Below are 18,043 nucleotides of genomic sequence, written 5' to 3'. Positions count from 1 at the left end.
AAAAGATGTGATGTAATGCCACATTTTAACAAGAAGAAGAAGATCATTAATAACGATGAAGATGATTACAATAATAACAATCATGTTAGTGGTAGACGCAAAAAAAGTTATAAGTGTAGAAAATTGATATTTTCTGATATTGCGAGGTATGGGGAAAAGAAATAATACCAGTGTTCTCACTTTTCTGTTACGCTGTCGTTCAGTACAGTAATGTAATTTTTGGCGCACGCAGGCACACATGCAATCATACACACAGGTGCACACACACACACATACACACACACAAACACACACACACACACATACACACACACACACACACACACACACACACACAGACGTTCACACATACATATTAACACACAATTCACCATTCCGTACACCTACATTAAACGCCGACGGTCTTGTCACGTTGGTAACATCGATTCTTTTGCGTCCACGGATATTAGCAAAGTTGATCCCGGCTAATACTTGGATAACTGACCGTTTGTTTTAAGGACACTCAAGTCGACGAAGTGGCGTTCAACTGAAATTCATGGACCAGGTCGTGGTGCCACATGGCATTTACTCCTATTCTTTGGCTTTCATTTGTTCATTCTTATATGCAGGGTGTTTAGAAGCAAAATGGCTCTAAGCACTATGGGACTTAACATCTATGGTCATCAGTCCCCCAGAACTTAGAACTACTTAAACCTAACTAACCTAAGGACATCACACAACACCCAGCCATCACGAGGCAGAGAAAATCCCTGACCCCGCCGGGAATCGAAGCCGGGAATTAGAAGCAGAGTCTCACATGAGACAGATCTAATAGAAAATACAAAAGTAATGTATTTAGCCATGTATCAGAAATAAATGCATATTGATATACGGGTAATTTCACTTGGGTGTTCACCTGACAATAATCAGTCCTCTAGCCGTTCTTGCTGTTGACGATGGCTGCTCATTTCTTAGGGGTTGTTTTTGTTTGTGTTATTTTTTCTGAACAGTTTGCAGCTATGCTGACATGAGAATATTAATAGTGATTACGGAGATTGTCTACAATATATGCATTGAGAGTCCAGTAACTGAATGGACAACGCAAGAAACAAGGAAGGTAGCAAGTTTGGGTTTGACGTCCCGTCGACATAACCTCGGATTGTGTGCAGGATGGGAAAGTAAATCAGCCTTGCCTTTTAAAAGGAACCACCCCGGAATTTGCTGGAGAGATTTGGGGAAATCTCGGAAAATCTAAGTCTGGATGGCCGTATACGGATTGAACCATTGTCCTTCGGGATACGAGTCTAATGTCATAATCACTGCGCCACCTTGTTCAGTGAAAAACGCAACAGCCATGGCAGATTTCTGGTACTGTCAGCATTTCCCACCGTCGATAGGCAACATTGCCCGTTCAGAAACTTAGCAGAGGCAACCATTTCTACGTCACCAGACTTCCATACGTCAGTGGTATTTGACATGAAGAATCCTTGGCAGTTTGCGGAAAACCATCTAGATAAGGCAACCACAGCCGGTGACTTAGAAGCCGCTTCAGCTGTATTTTACCTGTCTGTTATGACAACACAGCCGGTTTTGTGGCACTGAAAACTACGTCCTCAGATGACATGTAACTATGGTTTAGCTATATGTAACCCCATAAAGTGATTTCCAGTGCCATAGAACTTACTGTGATGTGGTAATAAAAAGATTAAAACAACATAAGCGGGTTCTTAGTCCCCAAGATGCTTCTGCAGCTCCACGCACTGCTGCGTCATAACAGACGGACGCCAGGCATTGACCCTGTTCCAGATGTTTCTGCGGTGACAGAGAAACACAGTCCTCTCCGAATGGTCAGCGTTGAGCAGCTGCACTTCATTTCCTCACAGCCCAATACCTCACGACTGGCACCACAGGGTGACACCTCCCATGTCTCAGTCGTCGTTACAAGATCTACTGAGGCAGCCTTGGTGTCTATGTTGTAACTATGTCGCCGCCACCTCCGCCCCCACCAGACTGTGCATGCCCTTGTTTCGAACATTATCACAGGAGATTTCCGGTTGATGCCGCTGCTCGCAAGGCTCTGGTCCGGAGTTACTCTCTGGACTGCACGACAAGTGAGAAGTCACTACTGGCTGTCGCGTCTTGCATTGGATGGCTTTGTTGACTCAGTTCCCAGTGTGCCAGCTACGCCACCTCAATATGCCGCATATTCAGTAACACATGCAGACTGCACACTGTCCTACCTTGCCTGTTTCAGCGAGTCGAAACTTTGCAAGCCAACGTCAAACTGCGCCAGTGAAGAGTGCACACTCGAATGACTGTCGCACTATAATTAAAAAAGAACTGAAATGACACAATTTCAGAGACTTCACTTGCTCATACAGTTGTGATATTATGTATATAGACCGAAGTGACAAGTGAAAATCTTTACTTAGGCTGCGAATCGAACCTGGATCTTCAGCTTAGTAGGAAGGTGCTTTCGCCGCTAGGTCACATTGGCACTCTTCGCTTGTAAGTTAGCATTTGAAGAAGACTGGGACGGCTGTGAGAATTTGGATCATGAGGGAGACATGCCTGGATAATCCATTCTGCTGTGTGAACCGCTGTGCCAAGGTAGCTCAGGTTTCATTCCCGGCCTTGGTAAAAATTTCCACTCACTGCTTCAGTCTACATACATAAACTAAATAACTGTTTATGTGATCCTCATGTTTCTCCACAGCCACTTCAACTCGCTACATTCTGGAATCAGAAACCCTATGGTTTGGAGGCAAGAAAGAGAGTACATTCTAATAAAAGAAAACTTCAGTCATTTTTCAGATGAGCAGCAGTTGTAGGTAGGAGCTGAAACTTTTAATTTTTATCAGTAGTATCACTGTAACCTAGAATCTTAGCGTTCTTCGCTCCTTGTATTCTTGCTGTTTACTGTATTGTGTTCTGACTCACTTGTGGTGTCTGTTAACGTCCCTAGAACCCATAGCATCTGCAGCATGTACACAGTGCAGATTACTAGTGCCGACAGCCCCGTGCTCTAAATCTGACGATGTAATTGTTGGTTTACCTTTTAAAAGGGCAATACGCCAACCAGTGTTGGGATTGCCCCTGGCTTAGGTGTGGGAAATCGTGAGGATGAGGGGAGTTTAGAATGTAAGCAAATAACTGTAAGTCTCTCTTGCACATAAAAATGTTGTAAGATAAAGTGGGTACTGTGATCAGTAATGTCCTGATAACAGATTAACGGAGCGTCCAAATTAAAATTATATTACATAAAACATATGAGTAAAGGAAACTTAGCTTGTTTAATAATAAGGCAGATGTAACCAGCAGTAGTTCAGTGCTGACCAACAAGGCCCGGTCAAGGAGACGCAACAAAATCAGACGGCAGACTGCTCAGTTTTCCTTTGTTACACTGACCCAGATAATACAGTCACCCAGAGCAGCAGTATGCTGAGGTTCCACAGGGATGCGAGACGTGTTATTGGCCGTGAAGACGTCAGATAAACCTCTCCATGTCTACTGGGACTATTCACATTATAGCAGAAACTCAGATAACATTATCTGTAACGTTTACTTTGCAGGGGAACATGTTTGTTTTGCGAAATTTTTATAGGTTTAGTATGGGAAGAGGAGGGTAGCTAAAAAGCAAGTTGATGGTATAGAAAAGATCATGACGCAGATCTACTGGATTACTTGCTGTATCTTAGAATGACGGTTGCTGTGAAATTAGACGGTAACATTCATTATGTAGTAGTCTGAGGAATGCAAAGATGAAATATTATGTGCAAGTATTGATATATTGTGGTGGTGAAGTATGGCTTATAAAAACGCAATGTACTCCATTTTCTCATGTCGTACCAGGGTAATATGCGTGTACATTAATTAAAATAAAAATTTGCTGGTCAGAGGACTGCTTAGTTTTTCCTTTTTTACTTTAGTTTATTATTGTCTGTGTAAATGCTGTGTACGGCTGAAGCTTTTCATTGTATAGTCAGCATAATTGTTTCGTTTTGTTACACTTGAGAAATGTTTAGAAAACAGAACATGCACATAATAAATGACGTAGTGCTATGTTTAATTTGTTGTTAGTTGTTGTTATAGTTTACTAATCTGTCTTGTCTTGAAAGAATCATTCGTACACTAAAATTTATATTGGTCGGTCCTCGGAATTGCTTTCCTCGTTCTCCATACTTTCTGATTGTGTTTCGCAAGACAAGCTACTCAGTCAAAGTACATATCCAAATCGTCGAGTGCCAACATCTTCGCCATGAAGGATGAATTGTAAATGGCGCGACCCAGACATAAGTATTGTGTAGTAAAATTGTGCCATTCTTGGTCTCGCACTTTCGAGCAATTTATGCACTTAATATTATTGTGTCTGTAACTTCCAGGTTATGTAAGTCTCTTGCAAAACTTAAGGAAGGATAGTTATTCGACTTTCATTTATTACCCACCAACCTTCACATCCAGCCCTCCGTTTTCTAACTGCCGATTGCCTGACGCCCCTAGAAGTGTCCTGTCAACCGATTCCAGCTTTTAGTCCAGTTGTCCCATGGACTTCCAGTGTCTCCGGTTTGGTCCAACAGCACCTCATTAGTTACTCGACGTAACCATCCAATCTACCGGATTCCGCTGTTGCTCCACAATTCAAAAGCGTCTACACTCGTCGTTTCCTAAATGTTCCTTGTACACTTTTCACATCTATACATTGCTTAACTCTGCACGAATATATTCACAAAAGATTTCCTAACATATGCATTATAATACAAGCTGGCATATGTCTCTTCTTCATAAATTATAGATTGCATTTCATATCCAATATACTGTAACCATTGTTATTTTCCTGCCCTTACAGCAAAACCAGTGTACTACTAGTGCTTCATTTCCTATGTTAATTCCCTCACCATCACCTGATTTAATTCGACTTCATTCCATTACCCTTGTTCTACGCAGGTGTTCATCTCACTCTTTTCAATATTCCATTCGACTGCTCCTCCTAGTCGTTTGCCATCTCTGACAGAGCTACAGCGTCATCAGTAAACCTCGAAGATCACTTTTTTCTCCTTGCACTTAAATTCCTTTTCCAGACTCTCCCTTGTTTTCCTCACAGTTTGCTCAGTTTAGAGATATAATAGTATCGTGGATAGTCTAGAACCCTGTCACACCACCTTCTTAATTACCGCTTCTCTTTCACGTCCTTCGACTGAAAACTGTATTATATTATACACTCCTGGAAATGGAAAAAAGATCACATTGACACCGGTGTGTCAGACCCACCATACTTGCTCCGGACACTGCGAGAGGGCTGTACAAGCAATGATCACACGCACGGCACAGCGGACACACCAGGAACCGCGGTGTTGGCCGTCGAATGGCGCTAGCTGCGCAGCATTTGTGCACCGCCGCCGTCAGTGTCAGCCAGTTTGCCGTGGCATACGGAGCTCCATCGCAGTCTTTAACACTGGTAGCATGCCGCGACAGCGTGGACGTGAACCGTATGTGCAGTTGACGGACTTTGAGCGAGGGCGTATAGTGGGCATGCGGGAGGCCGGGTGGACGTACCGCCGAATTGCTCAACACGTGGGGCGTGAGGTCTCCACAGTACATCGATGTTGTCGCCAGTGGTCGGCGGAAGGTGCACGTGCCCGTCGACCTTGGACCGGACCACAGCGACGCACGGATGCACGCCAAGACCGTAGGATCCTACGCAGTGCCGTAGGGGACCGCACCGCCACTTCCCAGCAAATTAGGGACACTGTTGCTCCTGGGGTATCGGCGAGGACCATTCGCAACCGTCTCCATGAAGCTGGGCTACGGTCCCGCACACCGTTAGGCCGTCTTCCGCTCACGCCCCAACATCGTGCAGCCCGCCTCCAGTGGTGTCGCGACAGGCGTGAATGGAGGGACGAATGGAGACGTATCGTCTTCAGCGATGTGAGTCGCTTCTGCCTTGGTGCCAATGATGGTCGTATGCGTGTTTGGCGCCGTGCAGGTGAGCGCCACAATCAGGACTGCATACGACCGAGGCACACAGGGCCAACACCTGGCATCATGGTGTGGGGAGCGATCTCCTACACCGGGCGTACACCACTGGTGATCGTCGAGGGGACACTGAATAGTGCACGGTACATCCAAACCGTCATCGAACCCATGGTTCTACCATTCCTAGCCGGCAAGGGAACTTGCTGTTCCAACAGGACAATGCACGTCCGCATGTATCCCGTGCCACCCAACGTGCTCTAGAAGGTGTAAGTCAACTACCCTGGCCAGCAAGGTCTCCGGATCTGTCCCCCATTGAGCATGTTTGGGACTGGATGAAGCGTCGTCTCACGCGGTCTGCACGTCCAGCACGAACGCTGGTCCAACTGAGGCGCCAGGTGGAAATGGCATGGCAAGCCGTTCCACAGGACTACATCCAGCATCTCTACGATCGTCTCCGTGGGAGAATAGCAGCCTGCATTGCTGCGAAAGGTGGATATACACTGTACTAGTGCCGACATTGTGCATGCTCTGTTGCCTGTGTCTATGTGCCTGTGGTTCTGTCAGTGTGATCATGTGATGTATCTGACCCCAGGAATGTGTCAATAAAGTTTCCCCTTCCTGGGACAATGAATTCACGGTGTTCTTATTTCAATTTCCAGGAGTGTAGTTAATGGATAAGCATATACACACCTTATGCAATCGATGAATATATTGTAGCTAGTTGATACATACAAACCGCTACATCAATTAAACAAGATGCACAGAATAAAGTTACTCCTGGAAGCAACTAATAATACATTGAACAACTTGTCCTATGAGACACATCTATTTATTGGCGATTAAGAAAGAGCCCATTCTGGTTACTCCTAAATCTTAGACATCTTACAGTCCCCCTAAACAAATCGTGAACTCACGCGAATACACCTAACTGTAGTCTCGTTTGGTCATGCACTTTGCACATCGCCATCCAATGCGCGACATGTGCAAGTACTACCCAGACAGACTGTCCTTGATATGAGTGATCACCTGTAATACGACGCTGTTACTACCTGCTCGACGACTTTCTTTATTCAGATGAAATTCAGCATCGAGGGATTGTTTGGCGTACACGACAGTGTGTATCGATTAACGTTGTTGAATGAATCACAGTGGAACACCACTCTTACCATATGCCGCGTGAAATGTAAAAACTATACCGGATGAGGGTTCCAATAACCACTACAGTGTGGTAGGAGCTGTCTTCTTGTTTGTCAAGATGGAATCGTCTACCACCTGGGACGTCTTGGATTACTTTCGATAGTTTAGGAGACCGGAGTGACGTTGTGGGCAGCTGTAAATAAACAAATGGTGAGCACGAACACTTTTTTATTCCTTCAACATCGGCAGCCATTATGGTGCACCCTCATCTCTAGTACATTTTGGTGTTGGCTCGTTATATTAATTTGCCCTCCGCTGAGCAGCAGAGGCGGTGTAGCATGAGATGTGCAGTCGCTACAAAGGAGGTGGCACGCTGAGCTGGAGGTGTCTGGACGCCAGTAGCTGAGTCGACATCAAAGTCTAAGGCCTGACGTGACCTGCTATGGAAACGAGGCAGTAATCAGTGTCTACTCACATCCGGAAAACCTCTCGGGACCAAAGGCTGGGGAGCAGCAATTGGTGGACTCCAGCGGCAGAGTGTAGGTTCCCAGGACTTGGGTAGTCAGGCAATGGCCATTAGTCCAGAGTCTGTGAGCAGCAGAGGTTGCGGCGGCGTAGTTACAGCGTAAACTCCAATGCTGCCTCAGCAGAAGTCGTAGCGTTGGGTGATATGCGGCAGGCGCTGTGTGTGTTTCCCTGCTGCGCCGATCATGATGTACTCGGTTGGAGCAGCTGCTTCATATTGACTTCACGGAAGGAACTGCTTTTCTGCACAACTGCTAAAATGTCACGAAAAGGGTCAGTGACTCCTGTCCATCTCTTATCACGTGGCAGTGCGTCAAATTGCAGAAGCTTCCTGATGTCCAAGGCCGCTGATGAATGGAATTCAACACAGAAGCAGTTGCTTCTGCTGAGCTCCTGAACTGGCAGGTGCATCAGCCCATGGCATCCAAAGCTTGTTGTCCCAGCACTCTGTCCATAGTTGTTGCAGTTACTACTCCATTCTCCTAACTGCAGCCGTGCTCCCAGATTTCTATTGTAATCGGTCTGCAACATAAGAACTGTTCAGTTACAAGTATTTACACGCCGGTATCGTCTATCCTCTACTTCACCCACAGTGACACTTGATCACTTATGCTATTTACATAATCTCAAAATCATTGAGTCTCTATGATCACAGTAGCACTATCTTTACTTCATCTGACAATTTTGGTCCTGTTAGCCGCTACATCACTTCAAATCATGGGTAGTGAATGCGCATAGGGAACGCTTTCTAACTCACTATGTAGATACTAAAATTCGACTCTCCCACATTCTAACATAACATATAGACCATTAGTATATCGAACATACGTCTTGAATAATGTCTCAGCAGCCGGTGAGTCTTGCAGGTGGCATGGCCGTAGTCCATCAAACTTTCTCGTTCCTAGCGTTTCGTCGAGACCTGCTCTGGACAGATAACAAGGTGCTGCTGGTTCATACACCATGATCACAGAACCAAGGGTATTCACCAGCATTAATTATATTGACTGATAGCTTACATGACATTGTTTCTGAGCTGTGACAACTGCTGCAATAAAAATAGACGCATGTGCTCAATAGACAGCTTACATCATTTTATTTAACACTTCTGAGAGCTGTTACACGTGAAACAGATATTTCTGCTTACCGTTCTCAAATCACGTTCTTACCTTTCCCCTTTTGTGGTGGGCAACCGGATAACAGATTTGTCCTGGTTCACCCGGAACTTCGTTTCATCAAAGTACCACATCATGTTTTCACATACATGTTCATCCAACATTTTAATATTTCATCATCATTGCCCTTTCTCAGTTCTTTGCGGAAATTAATTTGGAGGGAACTGAATTTCTCTCAGTATCGGCAAGAAATGACATGTACTGCGCATCACCCTCAACGGTATAATACACAGTTTTGCGCAATACAGGATGTTAAAAAAGTATTCTACATTATGAGAAACGGCAGTATTGCCTAAAATAAGATTTAAATGTCCAGAATATATGGGCACTAAATACTGTAAGAGCTACCAGCAGTTGAATATCTTCGTTACTGCGTAGCACACCTCTTCTACAGTAAGCTCATTGCTATTACGAATGACCTACAGAATGCAGTAAACATATGAGGACACATTCCTGTGTTATCGTCCACAGATGCAATAAACATCAGTATTATCAGTTTTGAGTATGTGCAGAGCATACATTAGTTGTAATGGAGTCAGGCTGTGTTGTGACAAGTTTGTGAAATACTTTTACACAGCAGTTTTAAGTTTGCACTTACCAGCATAATAAAAGCCTATTATTCCACTCGGCGTATGGAAGACGCTATTTTCTTCTATGGTCTGGTAAATAGAAACAACTGTTGCGCCTGTATGCTGTATGCTGCAAAATATCCACCTGCACAATTATTCATCCGTCTAATCCGACTAGCTGACACTAGCACCATGACCCAACAACGCCGGATCGTGGTACACCTCACACCATTCCTATCCTAAAATTTTGTACATGACTGCACGTTCAGAGACCGTGAATAGTTACAATTGAAAAAAAAACAGCCCTCGGTCACTATTTTTAACGAATTAACCGGGTTTCAACACTGATAGGAGTGTCTTCCTCAGAATTTTAATCAAAGAATGGTCTATAACATGGCCACAGAATTATGACTAAAAACGTATGATACAGAGTATAGGTACACAATCATCGTGAAAGACTGACAGTACTTATATGTCATTTATAAAGTAATCAATATGCCAAAAGGGCATTAGTCACACAGACATTTAAGATAAAAAACTGTGATGGCGAGCCACTAAGGGCTGCACGTTATTTACGCGGGTACATGTTGCAATTGGACCCCGGTTGCAAACGGCCCTTTTAGCATATTGATTATTTTGTAAATGACATATAAGTACTGCCAGTCTGTCACGATGATTCTGTACTTATACTCTGTACCATACGTTTTTAGTCATAAGTCTGTGACCGTGTTATAGACCATTCTTTTACTTAAATTCTGAGGAAAACACTTTTAGCAGTGTTGAAACCCGGTTAATTCGTTAAAAATAGTGACCGAGGGCTGTTTTCTTTCAATTGTGTCATTCCTATCCGGTTGTGGAAGTGCTGGTAGCGCAACAGGTGTAAGAATATCATGGAACTACACTGACAGCATGTGTTGGATTTAGTGTCGGCGATCCTGCAGTAAGAGTTCCTTAGCCAGCACCATGTACGCCGTGTCCAAGGGCTTCGGCCACAACCTGAGCCTGCCAGAATGAAGATCTGTCGATGGATATATGGAAGATATGTTGAAGATGCACTTTTAAGAAGAAAGTTACTGTTCACTGTCGAAGTTGGTTCCACGCTGGAAGGGATTGTCAATTTTCATAACATTCATTTGTGGGTTGACTTAGTTCCACGCGTAGTTGAAGAAGCCAGGCATCAGTGCCGGTTTCCATTTACTCAGTTACTGCATGAGCAGGAATTATGGGCGACTGATGTACAGGACCTTATATAATACCAAATAAGTTCGCTAGTGCGAGGTATCTTCAGAGCCTACACAAAAGAATTGCCTGTCCTGCTACAAGACGTAACATTCCATAACGGCTGGGGATGTAGTTCTTGCATGACGAAGCACCAGCCAATTTTTTTTGATAAGTCCGAGGACGCCTCACTCACCAGGTATACAATGAGCAAAGGATTTTCTTGGGATGGCCAGTAAGTTGGTCAGCACATTTCCCCGGTATTAATTCCTTGAATTTTCTCCTGCACGGACACTCGAAGTCTTTGGTGTATGCTAACGTTACTTTTTCTTTTTTTGGATCGTCAGTGTAATTAATGGTGTTATTCGACCCGCCATGAATTACTCTCCTTTGGGAACGTTTTCATGTCAGAGTAGTACTTGCAACCTACGTCCTGTATTTTTTTTCTGAACGTAAACTAAATTTCTGGTTTCCCCTACAGTTTTTACACTTTACAGCTCCTTCTAGTACCATGGAAGTTACTCCCTGTTGAGTTGACACACGTTCTATCATCCTGCGCCTTTCTTATTGTTAGTATTTCCCATATATTCCTTTCCTCGCCGATTCTGTGGAGAACCTTCTCACTCCTTACCGTATGAGTCGATCTAATCCTGAAGATTCCTGTGTAGCATCATACCTTCTATTCCGGTTTTTCCACCCTCCATCTTTAACTAACATACAATGCTATGCTCCGAACGTACATTCTCAGAAATTTCTTCCTCAGATTAAAGCTTATGTTTAATACTGGTAGGCCTTTTTGCCAGTGCTGTTTTTTTTGTACCCATCTCTCCGTCCGTCATTGGTTATTTTGCTGCCTATTTAACAGGATTCCTTAACTTTATCTACGTCGTGATCAGCCATTCTGATGTTAAGTTTCTCGTTCTCCTCATTTGTGCTACTTAGCAATACTTTCGTCTTTCTTCTATTTAATCTCAGTCCATATTCTGCACTCATTACACTATCTTTTCATTCAAAAGTTCTTGTAACTCATTAGACTGTCTTTTCACTCAAAAGTTCTTGTAACTCTGCTTCACTTTCCCCCTGGACAGGAACGTCATTAGCGAATCGTATGATTGATGTACTTTCGCCTTGAATGTTATTCTCCACCGAAGCTTACAAATTACAGTAACGCGTCATGAACGCCTGTCATGCATTTGTGGCCGACCTGGAGGGAGTCTTACTGAAGCATGCCTTACTACGAATGGGCACCATACTGAGCACCTGCTTTAGCGACAACTCTCAAGTGAAGATCATATGCGAAAGCAAGAAGCACTTCTGTTTCACAGTAGCAGAATAAACGTTTCTTAACTGCATCCTGTAGGTCGTTCGTAATAGCAGACTGCTTGCTATAAGAGAGATATGCGGCACAACAGCGAAGATACACAAGGGCTCGTAGGTCTTAACGTATGTATTTCAGCGCCCACGTTTACCAGACATTATTTTTTTTACTTAGTTGCATTCTACCGCTTCTAAAACTATCGAACTTTAGTACCTTGCATGTTGAGTAGGTGTCTTTATTTTTAATGCAGCGCAATCTTCAATAATATATTCGCAAACGTCAACACCCTCTCGGACGTTCAGTATTATTGCGCTATACTAAATATTGTGTGATAACCATTGAGTTTGTGAATGACCCTTAAGGAACACTATCGTTTAAACAGCGCAATGAAATGCTGAGGGAAGCACCATATGTAACTTAGGGCCAGCCATGTCAGCGCGTCTGCCCAGCGTAAATGCCAATTTACTGCAGACTGGGCGGTCAGCGCAGTGCAGCTTCTGCAGTGTTTGTGCTCAGCCGCAGGGCGCTATACGGCCTGGTAATGGGCAATCGTCAACAGACGCAGCGAACACATCACGCGCCCCGCTGCCCGTAGGCTACTTGCAAATGAGCGGCCGTAGCGCCAACCTCAGCATGCTGGGCTCCTGGTTAGTGTTAAGCGTATGAGCGAGGCATGATTACGAGTGTCTGATTGGACGATGATAGTACTTCACGTAACAGTCTCGGAACTGGTGGTTCCATAACTTGACTACCCGATGCCTGATTAACATATTGAACTTTAGATGAGTAAATCACGGCATTATATATGATGTACTCGCAACTCTAAGCAGTACCAGATAAGAACAGTGTCAAGATGGTACAAGCCGTGAGAATTAATTTTTGTGGTTTATTTCAGAATTTTCTCCAACGTACTATACGTTTCTTTTGACAGTTGTATGACATCAGTGCAACGTATTTTCATTAACCCACGTGTAAAAGTGTTGACCTCTGTGCCTATTACTCAACACACAGAAACGTGACAGCCCTGTGACGAATTAGCGTTCACTTCCTGCTTATCTACTACTGTGATTCCGTTTCTGTTATTAGACGTACGAGTGGGAAAATTCCGTAGAAAAGAAGATTACATGCGAGTGAAATAAACGTCTCACCCCAACTGAGTTTCTCAAAGCGTGAGGATAGCCGAACTCCGTGTGATCTTCGACTTACAGAACTGACTGTGATACAAGGCTACTACTTAATTTCGTGCTACGAAACAAGTATCAGCGAGTACCATGTGCTGTGTCACGGGCACGGTGTACATTCACGTTTACTTTCGTTCGACAAGAGGAAAAAGGTTTGTGTATGTAGTCCTATGTGTATAATACCTTAGGTATGTTGTTTTAACAATGTTTTAGATACACGATTCGTTGTAAGCCAAAACGAGACTAATGCACGACGTACTACCGAGGCAACCACTGGTCACTGCCGAAACGAGACATGTAATGACACTGTGGAGCAGCCGCCACCTCTCGAGTTTGCTGAAGACCACCATGTTGTTGTTGTTGTGGTCTTCAGTCCTGAGACTGGTTTGATGCAGCTCTCCATGCTACTCTATCCTGAGCAAGCTTCTTCATCTCCCAGTATCTACTGCAACCTACATCCTTCTGAATCTGCTTAGTGTATTCATCTCTTGGTCTCCCTCTACGATTTTTAACCTCCACACTGCCCTCCAATGCTAAATTTGTGATCCCTTGATGCCTCAAAACATGTCCTACCAACCGATCCCTTCTTCTAGTCAAGTTGTGCCACAAACTTCTCTTCTCCCCAATCCTATACAATACCTCCTCATTAGTTACGCGATCTACCCACCTTATCTTCAGCATTCTTCTGTAGCACCACATTTCGAAAGCTTCTATTCTCTTCTTGTCCAAACTAGTTATCGTCCATGTTTCACTTCCATACATGGCTACACTCCATACAAATACTTTCAGAAACAACTTCCTGACACTTAAATCTATACTGGATGTTAACAAATTCCTCTTCTTGAGAAACACTTTTCTTGCCATTGCCAGTCTACATTTTATATCCTCTCTACTTCGACCATCATCGGTTATTTTACTCCCTAAATAGCAAAACTCCTTTACTACTTTAAGTGTCTCATTTCCTAATCTAATTCCCTCAGCATCACCCGACTTAATTTGAGTACTTTCCATTATCCTCGTTTTGCTTTTGTTGATGTTCATCTTATATCCTCCTTTCAAGACACTGTCCATTCCGTTCAACTGCTCTTCCAAGTCTTTTGCTGTCTCTGACAGAATTACAATGTCATCAGCGAACCTCAAAGTTTTTATTTCTTCTCCATGAATTGTAATACCTACTCCGAATTTTTCTTTTGTTTCCTTTACTGCTTGCTCAATATACAGATTGAATAACATCGGGGAGAGGCTACAACCCTGTCTTACTCCTTTCCCAACCACTGCTTCCCTTTCATGCCCCTCGAATCTTTAAACTGCCATCTGGTTTCTGTACAAACTGTAAATAGCCTTTCGCTCCCTGTATTTTACCCCTGCCACCTTCAGAATTTGAAAGAGAGTATTCCAGTTAACATTGTCAAAAGCTTTCTTTAAGTCTACAAATGCTAGAAACGTAGGTTTGCCTTTTCTTAATCTTTCTTCTAAGATAAGTCGTAGGGTCAGCATTGCCTCACGTGTTCCAACATTTCTACGGAATCCAAACTGATCTTCCCCGAGGTCGGCTTCTACCAGTTTTTCCATTCGTCTGTACAGAATTCGCGTTAGTATTTTGCAGCTGTGACTTATTAAACTGATAGTTCGGTAATTTTCACATCTGTCAACACCTGCTTTCTTTGGGATTGGAATTATTATATTCTTCTTGAAGTCTGAGGGTATTTCGCCTGTCTCATACATCATGCTCACCAGATGGTAGAGTTTTGTCATGACTGGCTCTCCCGAGACCATCAGTAGTTCGAATGGAATGTTGTCTACTCCCGGAGCCTTGTTTCGACTCAGGTCTTTCAGTGCTCTGTCAAACTCTTCACGCAGTATCTTATTTCCCATTTCGTCTTCATCTACATCCTCTTCCATTTCCATAATATTGTCCTCAAGTACATCGCCCTTGTATAAACCCTCTATATACTCCTTCCACCTTTCTGCCTTCCCTTCTTTGCTTAGAACTGGGTTGCCATCTGAGCTCTTGATATTCATACAAGTGGTTCTCTTCTCTCCAAAGGTCTCTTTAATTTTCCTGTAGGCAGTATCTATCTTACCCCTAGTGAGACAAGCCTCTACATCCTTACATTTGTCCTCTACCCATCCCTGCTTAGCCATTTTGCACTTCCTGTCGATATCATTTTTGAGACCTTTGTATTCTTCTTTGCCTGCTTCATATTTTCTCCTTGCTTTTTATATTTTCTCCTTTCATCAATTAAATTCAATATTTCTTCTGTTACCCAAGGATTTCTGTTAGCCCTCGTCTTTTTACCTACTTGATCCTCTGCTGCCTTCACTACTTCATCCCTCAAAGCTACCCATTCTTCTTCTAGTGTATTTCTTTACCCCATTTCTGTCAATTGTTCCCTTATGCTCTCCCTGAAACTCTCTACAACCTCTGGTTCTTTCAGTTTATCCAGGTCCCATCTCCTTAAATTCCCACCTTTTTGCAGTTTCTTCAGTTTCAATCTGCAGTTCATAACCAATAGATTGTGGTCAGAATCCACATCTGCCCCAGGAAATGTCTTACAATTTAAAACCTGGTTCCTAAATCTCTGTCTTACCATTATCTAATCTATCTTATACCTTTTATTATCTTCAGGATTCTTCCAGGTATACAACCTTCTTTATGATTCTTGAACCAAGTGTTGGCTATGATTAAGTTATGCTCTGTGCAAAATTCTACAGGGCGGCTTCCTCTTTCATTCCTTCCCCCCAATCCATATTCACCTACTATGTTTCCTTCTCTCCCTTTTCCTACTGACGAATTCCAGTCACCCATGACTATTAAATTTTCGTCTCCCTTCACTACCTGAATAATTTCTTTTATCTCGTCATACATTTCATCTATTTCTTCATCATCTGCAGAGGTAGTTGGCATATAAACTTGTACTACTGTAGTAGGCATGGGCTTTGTGTCTATCTTTGCCGCCCGCATCTCGTGGTCGTGCGGTAGCGTTCTCGCTTCCCACGCCCGGGTTCCCGGGTTCGATTCCCGGCGGGGTCAGGGATTTTCTCTGCCTCGTGATGGCTGGGTGTTGTGTGCTGTCCTTAGGTTAGTTAGGTTTAAGTAGTTCTAAGTTCTAGGGGACTTATGACCACAGCAGTTGAGTCCCATAGTGCTCAGAGCCATTTGAACCATTTCTATCTTTGCCACAATAATGCGTTCACTATGCTGTTTGTAGTAGCTAACCCGCACTCCTATTTTTTTATTCATTATTAAACCTACTCCTGCATTACCCCTATTTGATTTCGTATTTATAACCCTGTAATCACCTGACCAAAAGTCTTGTTCCTCCTGCTACCGAACTTCCCTAATTCCCACTATATCTAACTTTAACCTATCCATTTCCCTTTTTAAATTCTCTAACCTACCTGCCCGATTAAGGGATCTGACATTCCACGCTCCGATCCGTAGAACGCCAGTTTTCTTTCTCCTGATAACGACGTCCTCCTGAGTAGTCCCCGCCCGGAGATCCGAATGGGGGACTATTTTACCTCCGGAATATTTTACCCAAAAGGACGCCATCATCATTTATCATACAGTAGAGCTGCATGTCCTCGGGAAAAATTACGGCTGTAGTTTCTCCTTGCTTTCAGCCGTTCGCAGTACCAGCACAGCAAGTCCGTTTTGGTTAATGTTACAAGGCCAGATCAGTCAATCATCCAGACTGTTGCCCCTGCAACTACTGAAAAGGCTGCTGCCCCTCTTCAGGAACCACATGTTTGTCTGGCCTCTCAACAGATACCCCTCCATTGTGGTTGCACCTACGGTACGGCCATCTGTATCGCTGAGGCACGCAAGCCTCCCCACCAACGGCAAGGTCCATGGTTCATGGGGGGAAGACCACCATAATGATGAAATAATTGTCAAAAGACGACTGGTCACAGTACGTCTCGGCTGAAGTTTCGTATATGGTCTGGTGGCGGAAACCTCTCTGGTAAACAGACTTACGGATTCGGTAAGTCAAATGTTGTGGAGAGTCTACTGCTAACTGGCCTAGTCGTGAGATTTTTCTCCCAAGACCGATGTAGATCGACTTCGTTGGAGTAGGTTCCGCTGGTAGTGTTTTCTCCATCGAATTACTTAGTACTGGCAAGGGCGATCTTTAATGACTAATAGGATTTTCTGGGCAGAAATGATGATTGATGACCTACTTGTATCGTGGTAGGAACTGTTGTAAGCCAAGTCTTCGTTTGGATGGCAGTTATTGGCGCAATGAAGTGTATCGTAAGCTATCCGAATTTTCTTCGTATCATACTCTTAGTTGGCCGATAGCACTTCCTGAGATAGTTGGATTGTTGCTCTTATTCTGTAGGGGAACTGGGTGCTTTTGTGGTGCCTCGAGTGATATACTGACTGGAGTATTCTTGGATGTATAGCTAATAGCAGATTACTATAGGAATTATGTGGCTTTTTGATACTGATTTAGTCCAGAGTTATTTGACCTGATCGTACCCTTCAAAACAGAGATTATTAAAGGCGAATGGCAAATTTTAATTTAAGAAATTGTAGATGGTCGTGAATCATCAACGGCTGAAGAGGCAATGCTTCGTTGAATAGTATAACTTTCACCGACCAAAGAGGCGATAACGAATAGGATCTTTTTTGTCTATGTATCTTTACCGTTTGCGCGGGAAATTATTAGTTTTGTTGCTGGCATTCGCATACGAGCTACATTTGATTGCACTGAAATATCTTAAGTTGAAAGTAAAAGAGGGTACGTGGATTAGCAAGTATAAACCAAAATAAACCCTTTGTGTTGATCGTTAATTTCAGTAAAGACACTCATTTTTATTTTTAGAAAGAAATGTTTTGATACGACGTTCTAAGTAAGTGTAATTTTTCTAAGACAAAAGATGTTCACAAATTTAACTCTTGCCTACAAAAGCTGAAGTCATCAGTAATTATAAATCATATCTACTAAAAGCGGCGAAACCTGC

Source organism: Schistocerca cancellata, chromosome 3 (genome assembly GCF_023864275.1).
Source record: "Schistocerca cancellata isolate TAMUIC-IGC-003103 chromosome 3, iqSchCanc2.1, whole genome shotgun sequence".
Taxonomy (NCBI): Eukaryota; Metazoa; Arthropoda; class Insecta; order Orthoptera; family Acrididae; genus Schistocerca; species Schistocerca cancellata.
This window is presented reverse-complemented; position numbering follows the sequence as displayed.